This window comes from Papio anubis, chromosome 16 (genome assembly GCF_008728515.1).
Source record: "Papio anubis isolate 15944 chromosome 16, Panubis1.0, whole genome shotgun sequence".
In the NCBI taxonomy this organism is placed as follows: domain Eukaryota; kingdom Metazoa; phylum Chordata; class Mammalia; order Primates; family Cercopithecidae; genus Papio; species Papio anubis.
The window spans coordinates 65648812-65665046 of record NC_044991.1 but is presented as its reverse complement, the minus strand read 5'-3'; the positions used below and the strand labels follow the sequence as shown (position 1 = coordinate 65665046).

Sequence of the window (16235 nt, the reverse complement as noted above, 5' to 3'; positions counted from 1 at the left end):
TTAAGAAATTGCCACTACCCGCCCAATTCTGAAGAGAGGAGTATACATTATGAAAGACCAATTGAAATAGGTTTAATAGCTCTTAAATCCTTCTGACAAACTTTTTTAAGTTTTTAAATTAAGAAATTTTCATTCTCTAAATGTATTAATGTTTAGATGATTAAATGAAAACAAAAAATACTTTCAAGAAACATGTAAAATAGAAAGATATAGGCCAGGCGTGGTGGCTCACACCTGTAATCCCAGCACTCTGGGAGGCTCAGGTGGGCGGATCACCTAAGGTCAGGAGTTTGAGACCACCCTGGACAACATCATGGTGAAACCCCATCTCTACTAAAAATACAAAAATTAGCTGGGCATGGTGTCACACACCTGTAACCCCAGCTACTTGGGAGGCTGAGGCAGGGGAATCACATGAAACCAGGAGGTGTAGGTTGCAGTGGGCAGAGATGGCGCCATAGCACTCCAGCCTGGGCCACAAAAGCAAAACTCCATCTCAAAAAAAAAAAAAAAAGGTATAGAAAGGATACAATGAAAAAGCTGAACTAAAACATCAAAATGTATGTAACAGAAAAAAAGATGCTAAACTTTAACAAAATGCAGACAGACAAAAAACATTAAGACAAAAAAATGCATTATAATTACAGATATATTAAGTAAAACAATGAAGAGAACATAAACATTAGAAACAAACATGGAAGAAACACAAAGGCAACTAAAGTATTATTTTGTACCTATTAAACTAACAAAACAAGTGATAAAACTCAACTCTGGCTCACACCTGTAATCCCAGCACTTTGGGAGACCGAGGCAGGCAGATCACCTGGGGTCAGGAGTTCAAGACCGGCCCGGCCAACATGGCGAAACCTGTCTCTACTAAAAGTACAAAAATTAGCCAGGCATGGCGGTGGGCGCCTGTAATTCCCGGCTACTCAGGAGGCTGAGGCAGGAGGATCACTTGAACGTGGGAGGTGGAGGTTGCTGTGAGCCGAGATCACGCCATTGCACTCCAGCCTGGGCAACAAGAGCGAAACTCAGTCTCAAAAAAAAAAAAAAAAAAAAAAAAAAGGAAAAGAAAAGAAAAATCATATCACCAATGGCCAAGCCACTTGTAGTATTTGAACTGCTAATATCCACATTTGTGTCAGAAACACAATAGCAGGGACTACATATATACTTATTTAGCCCTTATTTCAAGATGGCAAACATAAAGAAAAAGTGTCATATTACTGTCTTACTTCTCAACTTATAAGTAGACACAAGTACCTGCCTACTTCATTGTGCCCTCTAGGCATAGTTGTACATATTTTTATTGAAATCTTAATTATGACAGTAATTTATGTTTTTCCTTTATTAGAGTTAGAAAGTTTCATTGATTTTTTATAAAAATCTGTGTGTTGGTAAGCTTTATATATATATAAATTTTTTTTTTTTTGAGACAGGGTTTCACCCTGTCACCCAGGCTGGAATCCACTGGCACAATCATGGCTCACTGTAGCCTCGACATTCCAGGCTCAAGTGATCCTCCCTCCTCATGCCCAGCTAATTTTTTGTATTTTGGGGAGTTTCACCATGTTGCCCAGGCTAGTCTCAAACTCCTGGATTCAAGCAATCTGCCCATCTTGGCCTCTCAAAATCCTGAGATTACAGGTGTGAGCCACCATGCTTGGCTAGTAGGTTATATATTATCTGTTAATTTCAGGATACAAAGGTAGTTAATTACCACATAAAATCTGAAAAGATTGAAAACGACCAATGTAGGAAAGTAACATATTAAGTAGTGAAGTGGGTAGAGTGAGTGCTATGGCAAAGGAGAATATACAAGCTCTGTTTACAGCTATTACTCAGTTCTAGCTGTCACCTGGAAGGAATGCAGAGCCAGACTTGCCAGATAATCCAATTTTTGAAGAGACACAGAAAATCTGGACATTTCTACAAAGTCTCCTACTCTTTTTTATTTTTTATTTTTTGAGACGGAGTCTCGCTCTGTCGCCCAGGCTGGAGTGCAGTGGCGTCATCTTGGCTCACTGCAAGCTCCGCCTCCCAGGTTCACACCATTCTCCTGCCTCAGCCTCCTGAGTAGCTGGGACTACAGGCACCCATCGCCACACTCGGCTAATTTTTTGCATTTTTGGTACAGACGGGGTTTCACCGTGTTAGCCAGGATGGTCTCGATCTCCTGACCTCGTGATCCGCCTCCCTCGGCCTCCCAAAGTGCTGGGATTACAGGCGTGAGCCACCACGCCCGGCCAAAGTCTCCTACTCTTTAAATGTTATCAACTAAACTCAAGATAAAAGATAAATTTAAAAAAAAAAAAAAAAAGTGGGCTAAAAAAGAACTTATCTATGGTCCAATTTATGCCTCTGATCACAGATAAAGGCATACACTAGCTTTGGTACCTGAATTAACAAAATCCTTGTGGAAAGAGGATAGTGAAGTGTATACTCTGTGTATAAGCTGTTGGTACCCCAGAAGTCACCCCAACCCACTTTTGCTGCAGGGGCTGGGCTTATAACCCAACTATGGAGGTCCTACAACTTCACTTTATTTCATGGTGGTTGCTGTTAGAGAAAAAAAGGATGAAGGCAAAGTGCAGTGATAGATTTGGTAGAGGGAGTTCCATTAGGCCCAGTATTGTCAGTGGCCAGCCTACCCTTTTTTTTAACCTTTTCTTTTTTTTTTTAGACAGAGTCTCGCTCTGTAACCCAGGCTGGAGTGCAGTAGCGCCATCTTGGCACACTGCAACCTCCGCCTCCTGGATTCAAGCAATTCTCCTGCCTCAGACTCCCAAGTAGCTGGGACTACAGGCACCTACCACCACACCTGGCTAATTTCAATATTTTTAGTAGAGACGGGGTTTCACCATATTGGCCAGGCTGGTCTCAAATTCCTGACCTTGTGATCCACCCGCCTCGGCCTCCCAAAGTGCTGGGATTACAGGCATGAGCCACTGTGCCCACCCAGCCTACTTTAAACGCACACAAATAAGAACCTCCTCCTGCTGTTGTGGCTCAGGTTATCCAAAGCAACAAACCTCAGAGATCTTGGAAAACATTACTTTCAGGAGCCAGAACTGCCGCACCACCTAGGCCCTCCTAGGCAAGAATGTTCATAACTGCATCAACCTCTCAGGATAGCACCATCGCAGAACCCTCATGAGTCTTGATCACACTTGCCATGTCTTAGTCCACTTGCCATGGGGCTGTTTGTAGTTCCATCCTGTTAATAAGTTGGCACGCTTGTAAGGCAGCTCAGGCTGATATGTCATTTTCCTAAACATTCACCCAAGGATAGCATGAATGTTTTGCCAGTACAAAGCGGAAGACACAGAACGCCTTGACACGGTAATCTGACTTAAGTTTATCCTTACAAAACAGCTCAATTTTAAAAAACGTACAAGATGCTCACTGTAGTATTACATATAAGATGGGGAAGAGGGTGTAATTTAACTTCCATCAATAATGGGAAAATTTCATAATTAGGGCATATTAATTCTATATACTATTATGTAGCCATTAAACACTGAGATTACATAGAAGCATAAAAACATACATGAGAGTGGTTAAGAGCCAGTGCTCTGGAACTAAGCTTCATAGACTCAAATCCCAGCTCTACCTGCAAGCTGGGTAATGTTGCAAAAGTTACTCTACTTCTGTGTTGGAACATCCTCGTCTGTAAAATGGGGATAACAGTAGAATAAGGTATGGTGGTTCATGTCTATAATTCTAGCACCATGGGAGGCGGAGGTGGGCAGATTGCTTGAGTCTAAGAGTTTGAGACCAGCCTAGGCAACATGGAGAAAACCCATCTCCACAAAAAAACACAAAAAAGTTAGCCAGGCATGGTGGTACACACCTGTTGTGTACATATCTGTTGTCCCAGCTACCCTGAAGGCTGAGGTAGAAGGATCACTTGGGTACTGGTGTTGGGGCTGCAGTGAGTCATGACTGTGCCACTTCACTCCAGCCTGGGCTATACAGCGAGACTCTGTCTCAAAAAAAAAAAAAAAAAAAAAAAAGCAAATAGATTAGGAGCCTACACATTTTGTTGTGTGGCGATTAAAGAATCACATATGTAATCTGTTTGAAACATGCCCTTGTCCATGTAAACAATCAACAAATATTAAATAGAGGAAGAAAAACATATATATTGTAATTACAACTAGATAAACACAAAGGCCAGATGTGGTGGCTCACGCTTGTAATCCCAGGACTTTGGGAGGCCAAGGTGGATAGATCACCTGAGGTCAGGAGTTCGAGACCGGCCTGACCAACATGGTGAAACCCTGTCTCTACTAAAAATACAAAAATTAGCTAGGCGTGGTGGTGCGTGCCTGTAATCCCAGCTACTTGAGAGGCTGAGGCAGTAGAATGTCTTGAACCTGGGAGGCTGAGGTTGCAGTGAGCCGAAATGGCGCCACTGCACTCCAGCCTAGGCGACAGAGCAAGACTCCGTCTCAAAAAATAATAATAATAATAAAAGTAAACATACAGCTGTGACTAAAGATTAGAAGGATGGTAGAGAAATGCAAGTACAGTTGACCCTTGAACAACATGGGTTTCAACTGCTCAGGTCCACTTACATATGGATTTTCTTCCATTTCTGCCATCCCTGAGACAGCAAAACTAATTCCTCTGCTTCCTCCTCAGCCTATTCAACCTGCAGATGATGAAGATGAAGACCTTTATGATCCACTACCATGTAATGAATAGTAAATATATTTTCTCTTCCTTATAATTTTTTTTTTTTTTTTTTTTTTTTTTTTTTTTTGAGACGGAGTCTCGCTCTGTCACCCAGGCTGGAGTGCAGTGGCCGGATCTAAGCTCACTGCAAGCTCTGTCTCCCAGGTTTATGCCATTCTCCTGCCTCAGCCTCCCGAGTAGCTGGGACTACAGGCGCCCGCCACCTCGCCCGGCTAGTTTTTTTGTATTTTTAGTAGAGACGGGGTTTCACCGTGTTAGCCAGGATGGTCTCGATCTCCTGACCTCGTGATCCGCCCGTCTCGGCCTCCCAAAGTGCTGGGATTACAGGCTTAAGCCACCGCGCCCGGCCTTCCTTATAATTCTTAATAACATTTTATTTTCTCTTACTTTAAAAATATGGCATATATATACAAAATATGTATTATTTGACGGTTTATGTTATTGGCCAGACTCCTGGTCAACAGAAGACGATTGGTAGTTTTGGGAGAGTCAAAAGTTACATGAAAATTTTTGACTGCACAGAGTCAGTGCTCCTAACCCCTATGATGTTCAAAAGTCAACTGTAGTTTTAACTTAGTGGTAGAAATGTTGGTACAATTTAATGTAATATGTTTTTATTACATCTTCATGTCATAGAATTGGTAAGTATATGTCAGCATCCTGACTATACATGTGAACATTCAGAGACACTGGCAGGGACCACCAAGTAGACTTATTCAATAAATAGCTATTAACCATCTATTTTGTCCAATGCAGTGTTAAAACCATGAAGAAGAAAGATTAATAGGACTTGGTTCCTGTTTTCAATGAGTTTATGGCTTAAGTAAGGAGATTAACATTTATACATTGATATGGTTTAGCTCTGTGTCCCCACTCAAATCTCATCTTGAATTGTAACTCCCACAATTTCCATCTGTCATGGGAGGAACCCCGTGGGAGGTGACTGAATTATGGGGGCAGGTCTTTACTGTGCTGTTCTCATGACAGTGAATGAATCTCACGAGATCTGATGGCTTTTTAAAAACCAGAGTTTGCCTGCACAAGTTCTCTCTTTGCCTGCTGTCATCCACATAAGATGTAACTCGCTCTTCCTTGCCTTCCGCCATGATTGTGAGGCTTCCCCAGCCACATGGAACTAGGATTTCTCCATTAAACCTCTTTCCTTTGTAAATTGTTCAGTCTCGGGTATGTCTTTACCAGCAGTGTAAAAACAGACTAATACATACCATAAATAACTACAACGTTTAAGTTAGAACATGAAAATGTTGAATGTGATATTTTTAAAAACTATAGGCAAGATATCATGGAAGTTCAAAAGAAAAAGACTACTTTTGATTGAAAGATAGGCTGACCTGGAAAACAACAGGGTAAGATCAGGGAAGACTACAGATACAGAGCATATGAACTGTGCATTGAAGGAAGGGTATAATTGAGGTGATAAGACTGAGGGTAAAAAGGGGTAGATAACACTGGGCTCAGTGGCTCAGTGGGATTACTCCAGTAATCCCAGCACTTTGGGAGGCCAAGGAGGGTGGATCACAAGGTCAGGAGATTGAGACCATCATGGCTAACACGGTGAAACCCTGTCTCTACTAAGAACACACAAAATAAATTAGCCGGGCGTGCTGGCACACGCCTGTAGTCCCATCTATTAGGGAGGCTGAGGCAGGAGAACAGTGTGAACCTGGGAGGCAGAGCTTGCAGTGAGCCGAGATTGCGCCACCGCACTCCAGCCTGGGCGATAGAGCAAGACTCCGTCTCACAAAGAAAAAAAAAAAAAGGAGAGGGGGCAGATAAAAGAGAAAATAAAATACATAAAAGAGCCGGGCACATTGGCTCACGCCGGTAATCCCAACACTTTGGGAGGCCAAGGCGGGTCAGGAGTTCAAGACCAAGCTGACCAACATGGTGAAACCCTATCTCTACTAAAAATACAAAAACTAGCAAGGTGTGGTGGTGTGCGCCTGTAATCCCAGCTACTCAGGAGGCTGAGGCAGGAGAATCACTTGGATCCGAGAGGTGGGGGTTACAGTGAGCCGAGACTGCGCCACTGCACTACAGCCTGGGTAACAGAGCCAGACTCTGTCTCAAAAAAAAAAAAAAAAAAAAAAAAAAAAAAAAAAAAAAGAAAGGACACTTGCTTCAGGTAGGAAAAAAAAAAAAAAAAAAAAAAAGCACCAGAAACTGAAAACCCAGAGTGAAAGGAAAGAAAGCTATATGTAGAAGGTGGTAAGGTTTCAAAGGTAAGCAGTGACCAATTTTGAAGGACTCTGAATGCTAGGATTGAATATTCGTAATTAATTCAGTAAAACTGGAAGCAGAAAATGAGCAAAAGTTTAACCTTATCTTAGCCGGGCATGGTGGCACACGCCTGTAATCCCAGCTACTCAGGAGCCTGAGGCATAAGAATTGTCTGAACCCAGGAAGTAGAGGTTGCAGTGAGCTGAGATCGCACTACTGCACTCCAGCCTGAGCAACAGAGCAAGACCCTGCCTTAAAAAAAAAAAAAGAAGAAAGTTTAACACTATCACAGGCATGACACATCAGAAACTAAATTTCCATTAAAGCAATTTGATGGATGTGTACGAGATACACTGAAGGGATAGTAGAAGGGCAAACTCCAATGTGGCTACCATATAGGCTAAGGTTGAGGGCGGTCAGGGGGATAACGGGGAAGTGTCAGGCACTGTAGTGAGATATGATAATATAACTGAAGTCAGATGATTAAGAACTTTAACTGCTATATTAGGGATCCTGAGTCTCCTCCCCAGTTGGCTGTCTGCTATCAACCTGAGCTTCTAGCAGAGAAATCTCTACCTTCAATGCTCCAGAAGTAAATATGATGAGAAGAAGGGAAAGAAGTCAACAGTGCTCGCCTGCAGATCCCTTAATTTCCTTCCCAACTCTATATGTACTCATTTTCTAGGTATTCTCTCTGGAGGTTGTGTGTGCTGGGTAACAACTTATGGCTTGTAAGCACCACCGCTAAATAACATGCAAGTTTGGTCTAAATGACAAATTACTAAAATAATCAATACAATGGTGGACACTCTAAGACCACAGCCTGACATTAATTACATCAGTTGATTCAACCAATATTTATTACATGCCTTCTATGCAACCAGCACAGAAAATAAACAAGATCCCTGTTCTCAAGGAGCTTCAAGTCTCATTACAAAGAACAATTCTTTAAAACTTTGTAAAGTACATCCAGACATCAGTTATTTCATTAAACAAACATTAAACACCAGCTACATGTCAAATTTGTCCTAGGATTTAGGGATGCAACTATAAACAAGACACGATGGCTGCCCAAAAGAAAGTTTCATAGTGAGGAAGACAAGAGAAATCAAAGATGACACCATGGTACCGTAGTATTCAATATGGTAACTGATGAGTTATGACAGCAGCATAATACAACAAAACAAACTACTCGAGGCTGGGCGTGGTGGCTCACGCCTGTAACCCCAGCACTTTGGGAGGCCGAGGCAGGTGGATCACTTGAGGTCAGGAGTTTGAGACCACCCTGGCCAACATGCGAAGCCTCATCTCTACTAAAAATACAAAAATTGGCCGGGTGTGGTGGCTTATGCCTGTAATCCAGGACTTTTGGAGGCCGAGGCAGCCGGATCACCTGAGGTCAGGAGTTCAAGACTAGCCTGACCAACATGGAGAAACCCCGTCTCTACTAAAAATACAAAATTAGCCGGGCATGGTGGCATGTGTCTGTAATCCCAGCTACTCAGGAGCCTGAGGGAGGAGAATCACTTGAGTCCGGGAGGCAGAGGTTGCGGTGAGCCGAGGTGGCATCATTGCACTTCAGCCTGGGCAACAAGAGTGAAACTCTGTCTCAAAAAATAAAATAAAATAATGATAATAATACAAAAATTAGCCGGGTACAGTGGCGGCTGCCTGTAATCCCAGCTACTCAGGAGGCTAAAGCGGGAGAATTGCTTGAACCCGGGAGGCGAAGGTTGCAGTGAGCTGAGATCATGCCATTGCACTCTAGCCTGGGTGACAGAGCGAGACTCCAACTCAAAAAAAAAAGAAAAACTACTTTAGATCCTGCTTGAGCACAATGTACCTTTGCATAATTGATCATTTTCAAAGAGCTTTCACATGTTACTTCATTTTATTCCAATAACAACCCTAGAAGGTTAGCTAAGACACACGTCACTAACCACTAGGTAAGGAAACAAAGCAAAGCTATGACTTGCTCAGGATCACATCAAGCAACAGCAGATCTGGGACAAGAAACTCCACCTCTTGCCTCAAAGTCCAATGCTGCTTCCCTTTGTTCTGACTCCATACCTCACCATATGACCTTGGACAAGTCAACTGGCATTTCTCTTTTTGAGACAAGGTCTCACTCTGTTGCCCAGACTGGAGTGCAGTGGCACGATCTCGGCTCACAGCAGCCTCTGCCTCCCAGGCTTAAGTAATCCTCCCACTCAGCCTCCCAAGTAACTGAGACCACAGGATTGTGTCACCATGCTCCACTAATTTTTTTAAAAATTTTTATAGAGGCCGGGCGCGGTGGCTCAAGCCTGTAATCCCAGCACTTTGGGAGGCCGAGACGGGCGGATCACGAGGTCAGGAGATCGAGACCATCCTGGCTAACACGGTGAAACCCGTCTCTATTAAGAAATACAAAAAAAAAAAAAAAAACTAGCCGGGCGAGGTGGCGGGCGCCTGTAGTCCCAGCTACTCGGGAGGCTGAGGCCGGAGAATGGCGTGAACCCGCGAGGCCGAGCTTGCAGTGAGCTGAGATCCGGCCACTGCACTCCAGCCTGGGTGACAGAGCGAGACTCCGTCTCAAAAAAAAAAAAAAAAAAAAAATTTTATAGAGACAAAGTCTCATTATGCTGCCCAGGCTGGTCTCAAACTCCTGAGCTCAAGCAATCCTCCCACCTCGGCCTCCCAAAGTGTTGGGATTACAGGTCAGCCACCGCACCCGGCCACCTGGCATTTCTTTGTCATAGTTTCCTCATCTGTAAAACAGGGAGAATACCTGCAGTGCCTATCTAGAGTGACCTGGGAGAAGGATCAAATAAAGCAACCTAAGTTGACATACTTCGAAATGTACCATTGGAAGGTATACATTATAAGACATGCCCATTTCGCTTGAGAAAAAGAGGATACAGGGTGCTAAAACACTGAGCAAATAAATAAACTGTGCTGGATTTTAAGGTGCACCAAATTCATCCATATTAACCTCATGACTAATAAAGGCAAAGGGACTATACTTCATATTTCTGTTGTAGTCTGATTGACCCCATAAGGCAAACATCAATAAAGCTGGCAAAAAAGGAATGTATTCGCCTATGTACCAGATGCTATTAGAGATCCTATTAAACACCCGAATTACAGGAAAGAAAGACAGGTTCTGCCTGCATCTCTCCTAAAACATGGAAAATGGTAGTTTTTGGTAATCTACCCAAAGAATATTTGAATACCCTGTCTGCCCCCTACCAGCACCACCACAGTTCTCATTGTTTATGTCTCAGATCTTCTCTGTCCAATACAGCAGCTATCTCATGTAACTATTTAAATTTAAAAAACGTTTAATTTTAATAGTTTTAAGTTTAAACTATTTGAATCAAACACCACTTCCTTAGTTTTTTAAGTGCTTACGAGTCACATGTGGCCAGTGGCTACCATATTAGAGCAGATAAGATTTAGTTCCATGATTGCAGAAAATTCTATTTGACAGAGCTGCTTCAGATACTACACTATTATTTTTATTATAACTTTGATTAGACTCCTAGAGGATAGAGGCCATGTCTTATTTATCTTTGTATTCCCAGTTTATATAGCTAAGTGCATTTCACACACTAAGTACTCACTATACAGACAATCCTCAACTTATGATTTTCAACTGACCAGGGTGTGAAAGCAATATGCATTCAGTAAAAACTGTACTTTGAATTATCCACATAACCATTTTGTTTTTCACTTTCAGTACAGTATTCAATTACATGAAATGTTCAACACTTTATTATAAAATAGGCTTTGTGCTAGATAATTTTGCCCAACTGTAGGCTAATGTAAATGTTCTGAGCATGTTTAAGGTAGATGAGCCTAAGCTATTCTGTTCAGTAGGTATATTAAATGCATTTTTGGCTTACGATCTTCTCAACTTTGATAGGTTTATTGGGAAGTAATCCCATAGTAAGTCGAGGGGCCTCTAGATATCTAACTGAGTTTCTCAAACACAACAGATCACTCTCTCCCCTTCCCTATCCCATGCACACACACAGACATGCAAACACAACACAACAATTCACAAGACAACCTTTCTCATGGGGCAGGGGTCTGGGGTGAAAGGGGACACTGTCCAGAGGAAGGAGGCCTGCTTTCGGAGGGCTAGAAGCTAACCATGTAGCCTTGGCCAAGTTACTTTCCCCATCTATAATAAAATGAAACTCCATGTGCCTTAATTTTAAAACTTAAATCATCTCACACCAAAGAAAATCAAGTATTCTGCCCAAAAAGTCTTTGCACACGTCAGGAAACACATCTGCTAACACTGATGAGTACCTTGTATTAAACAGAATCCATTTCTAGGTCCCAAACTATCATGATTAGAGTCACTTTTGTTCTCTAAGCACGTGGAATTTTTTACCTTTACTTTGGGGCACAACTACAGACTTAAACCTTCAGCCTTAAAGATTGAGTTTCTTCCATGTGCTAAAGCAAGAACTGGATACTGTGTCCATATCTGATCAGAGACACAAGGACAAGTTTCTTGAGTATCTGAATTTAACATAAATTGTCCCATCAGTTTCTATGAGTGCTAAGCCTAAAAACTGAGCAAATAATACAAAACGGAACCAAGAAAATTTCTCTATAACAATTCTTATAAAGAATATTTTATGGGCCGGAGACAGTGGCTCATACCTGTAATCCCAACACTTTGGGAGGCCTAGGCAGGCGGATCACTTAAGGTCAGGAGTTCGACACGAACCTGGCCAACATGGCAAAACCCTCTCTCAACTAAAAATACAAAAAAATTAGCCAGGTGTGGTGGTGGGCCCCTATAGTCCCAGCTACTCAGGAGGCTGAGGCAGGAGAATCACTTGAACCCAGGAGGCGGAGGTTGTAGTGAGCCGAGATTGTGCCACTGCACTCCAGCCTGGGGGACAGAGCGAGACTGCATCTCAAAAAAAAAAAAAAAAGAAAAAAGAATATTTTATGAAATGTGTTTTTAATTCAGTCTACATACTTTGTCATGTTTAACCGCTATTTAAAAAAAAAAATCTTTATTGTCCAAAAACCTCTTCATAATGACCTTCACACACATATTCACTAACTTTTGCAAACCCTTACATGGTTTTAAGACCAACCAAGAACAAATTCAATCTGAATTATCAGCCTGCCTTCCTCTAAAACTTGTAAATATAGCAAATGGGCAATGGCAGTTCAGTCATTCTGCAATAAATATGTGCTAAATTTGTCAATTCCTGTGACATCATTATTTTACTCTTCATTAAGTACTTATGTCATCTCTCCTGGTGAACAGGACCAACCAATACCAATGGCAATCTCATCTACTTGTATTTACCAAATACCAACAAGGCAGTGGCATTTAGTGGATGACAATTAAACACTTTTTTGGATAATGAAGTAGGGAACACATGCAAAGGTCTAATAGTAATAAAAAGACTTTCCCTACAGACTTGATTGCATCTGATTGTGATAGAATCAGACATTAAAAATCAAGCAATGTTGATTGCACATGGTTAGTTACAGAGTGCCTTGCAATTGGTAAGAACTCAATGTGTGTGTTCAACTGCTGGACAAATTACTGAATATTCATTCCTAAGCAAAAAGAACAAAACTCTATAAGCTAGGAACTATCAAACATCTTTTACAAAAATGGAAATAGAGAAGAATCTGTTTGCAACATGATCTACCTATGACATAAAAGGACCCAAACATTCCACTGAGTAAAAGCTTTGTGAGTCTGTATGTCAAAGCACTGGAAGGAATACAGAAATGAAGAAAACATGGTCCCTACCCTAAAGCTTCTCATAATATAGAAGTAGGGACAGAACTACAACTCAGAAAAATAACTGGTAAGTTTCACTACGATGTTCCTAAAGAGCAAATTGGAAGGACTCAAGGTGGGTGGGGGTCAGGGACAGAGGTATCTTGAAGGGAATGCTTAAAGCTAATGTAGCCAGAGACAGGAAGAAAAGGGTATGTAGGCCTGGCACGGTGGCTCACATCTGTAATTCCACCACTATGTCAGGCCGTAGTGGGTGGACTGCTTCAGTCCAGGAGTTTGACACCAGTCTGGGCAACATGGAGAAACCCCATCTCTACAAAAAAAAATTCAAAAATTAGCCTGGCGTGGTAGTTCCAGCTACTTCGGAGGCTGAGGTGGGAGGATTGCTTGAGCTCAGGAGGCGGAGGCTGCAATGAGCCAAGATCATGCCACTGCATTCTAGCCTGGGCAACACAGAAAGACTGTCTAAAAAAAGAAAGAAAGAAAGAAAGAAAGGGGTGTGTATATGTATACAGGAGAGAGCAGAAGTGTGTGCGTTTGGGTGGGGTGGCCAGAAAGTTCAGAGGACGGTCTAGGCAGACGAATAGCATATGTAAAAACGACCCAGAGGTTAGAGACGCTACACCTATAAGTATTGTATATTTAGTAAAATTCCAAAGAGTAGTTTGCATAAGATGCATACATTTTAAATGTTTCAGATGACTCAGAATCCCTGCAGAGAAAGTTACGTACCACCCCTAACAGTCTTTCACAAGGTGTAGTGGTCAGTGAACCTAAAGATCTCTGCGGCTGGAACTTGCATGTTTAACAAGCTCCCAGACAATTCTCCTGCACACTTAAGCTGGAGAAACAGAGATGCTTTTTGAGATGCTGAATTATCAAATTACATGCGGTTCCCAAACTTTGCTGCACGCTGGAATCACTTGGGCATCTTTAAAAAACATATTGAAGTCTGGCTTTCACCTCCAGATATTCTGACTGTTTTGGTCTGGGATGCCACATGGGCCTCAGAAACCTTTACAAGAGTCCCCAGGTGATTTTACCGTGTAGCAAAGTTGGAGAGCCACTGCCCTAATTGTTAAGCACTTGGGTCTCTGGAGTTGGATGCTTCGGTTCAAATTACTAGCTATGTGACCTTGGGTAATTAAGTCACCCAACCACCCAGGGACTCAGCTGCCTCGTCAGTAAAATGGGGACAATAATCCTACCTCATAGGGTTGCTGTGAAGTTAGACGTGGTGAACGTAATGGCCTGGCATGATGCCTGGCGGATAAGAAGCGCTTAATGGGGGTTAGCTGTTTACTCTCATCATCAACTCTTCCTCATCAAAGTGTCACTGTGCAATGGGCAGCATCGTCCCCACTGGGCGGCAGCAACTCGCCTAACCTTTCTGCTGGACCAAATTCTTTGCGGGAGTTGTCTCGCTCCGCTCCAGACCCGCCCCCTCCCCCAGGTTGCCAGGAGAGCTTTGCCCGGCCGGGGAAGCTCCCAAGGATTAGACCGGGTTTACAGACTCGACAGCAACCGCCCACTCCACGGCCAAGCTTTCCCCGCCCCCGTGGGTCTCCCAAACATTTGCAGATGCGCTTCCAAAGGCCGGGCCCCTGGAGCACCCAGAGCCAAGAAACAAGCCTCAGCCGTCCCTGGACCGCCGGGAGGGGAAGAGAGGGGAAGGAAAGGTGAGGGTCCGGCCGCGGCGGGGCCGACTGCCCGGTTACCTGAGGCGACGGGCGGGGCCCGCATCGCCGGGGCGGGCGCCGCCGCCGGCCGTACTCGGCCTTCCGCCTCACGCGACCCGTGCCATAGGGCCGGCGCTTTCACCGCCCTGGCCGGCCGTCCTCAGACGGTCCGTCAGTCCACCCGTCAGCGACTCTCCCAGGGCGTCAAGGGACGACGAAGGCCAGTCGGGCCAGCCGGCTGGGCTCTGCTCAGGCAACTTCCGACTGCCAGGGGCGGCGGCGTCAAATAACTCCCCTGCCAAGTGGGCCACTGCGCGTGCGCGGTGTGCCTAATCAGCGCTTTCTGCGGGGCTGAACCGGTGGCGTCAAATAATTCCCGAGACACAGAGCCGGAAGCTGCGCCTGCGCAGCTATCCCAGCTCGCCGCGCGGGACGCATTCCGTCCTTCCTTTCCGGATCAAGTGGAGAGGGAGAAGTGAAGTGACGAATGCGCCTACCTCATCGCAGCACAGAGGAGGCGCTCCACCTGCGTCCTTAGGAATCTTACGACATCCTCTCTACCTGCTTTCGGTACAGACGGAGTAAGGGGCTTCTCTGCAAGATTCTGGCTCCCACCCAGGTTCTAGGATTTTCTCCCATTCCACCATTACAGCACCCTTCCTCTGACATGATGTTCTTTACTCGCCGCACTCTTATTACACGGGCACAGCATTAATTATGAGCAGTACTCTATTCCAGGCTTGGTGTGGGTTACAAAGGTGAATCGAACATAAGATTTAGAGCCTCTCATTAAAGAACGGAATCTAATAGAGATAAGACAGTAATAATAATAGGAAGAGATACTACTTCGAGCACCTGCAATGCGCCAGACATTTTGTAAACAGTACCCTTTTCAATAATTTGCTTTCACTTCAACGAAGAAACTGATACCATTGGAGAGGTACAGCTTAAGTGCTTTGAGAGTGTAAAGGAGGAAACTTGGACTGAGAGAGGAGGGAGGGATGGTGGAATTCTTCACGGAGGACCTGGCCTTGAGGCTGACCTTGGGTATTCAGAGAGGGAGGGGTCAGGGTGTTGAGTAGAGGTGAAGGCACGGTTGTCTGAAAAGCAGAAAGGAGCAAAGAAGATTCTGACTCCTCACCTCAGTTAGAAGAGACTATGGAGGAATGAGTGATAAGGGAACTAGTATCCTCACAGAAAGGGTAAAACTGAAGACTGTTTCCTCAGGACCACACCTCACTCCCCAGGAAAATAGCTACAGGAAGGAAGAGGGAAAAGGAGGGTAAGAATGTGCTAGGGCAGGAACGAGGCTATGTCCAGGACATTGGGGATCCAAGCAATACATTTCAATTAAACACAGTGTGACAAATTATATAGTAGGCCAAGTCAAGATCTATTTCAACCACTCCCTTGCCTTTCTATACTACAGGGGCTGAAAAGCAAAGCACACAGCTCTCAACCTCCCTTGCTGCTAAGGGTGGCAGTGAGACAAAGTCCTGACCAATAAGATGTAGGCAGAAGTATCAAAGGAGACCTTCCCTTCTTTCTTCCCTTGGAGAAGTTTGTGTCCTTCACTTTTCCCCTGCTTCATACTTGGAACTGGGTAACACCTGGGGGCACAGCAGCCTAGAGGCCATGAGGAGGACTGTGCTAAGGAAGGTGGAGCAGAAAGACAGGAGCCTGCTTGTTTAGGTCATACTCAAGCAGTTACACAAACCCTGTACTACCTTCCTGTCTTATGGGGGTGAGGGATCTTATGTATACCACAGTTTGTTGAGTTTTCTGTTACTTGCAACCAGATGCATTCTAACACAATACTGAACACCTGTAACAGACAAGGG

The 16235-nt window shown here is 43.8% G+C and overlaps 1 protein-coding gene across 10 annotated transcripts in view; it reads right to left on the bottom strand.

The window, feature by feature from the left end:
* The window catches only part of RALGAPB (Ral GTPase activating protein non-catalytic beta subunit), a 108680-nt gene extending 93732 nt beyond the window's left edge, over window positions 1-14948 (bottom strand). For all 10 annotated transcript variants that reach the window (XM_009216130.2, XM_009216131.2, XM_031656754.1 and 7 more), the window contains exon 1: window positions 14434-14948. The gene's annotated coding sequence lies outside the window, so the exon portion shown is untranslated. The remainder of the gene's footprint in view (window positions 1-14433) is intronic.
* Between the last annotated feature and the right edge of the window lie 1287 nt (window positions 14949-16235).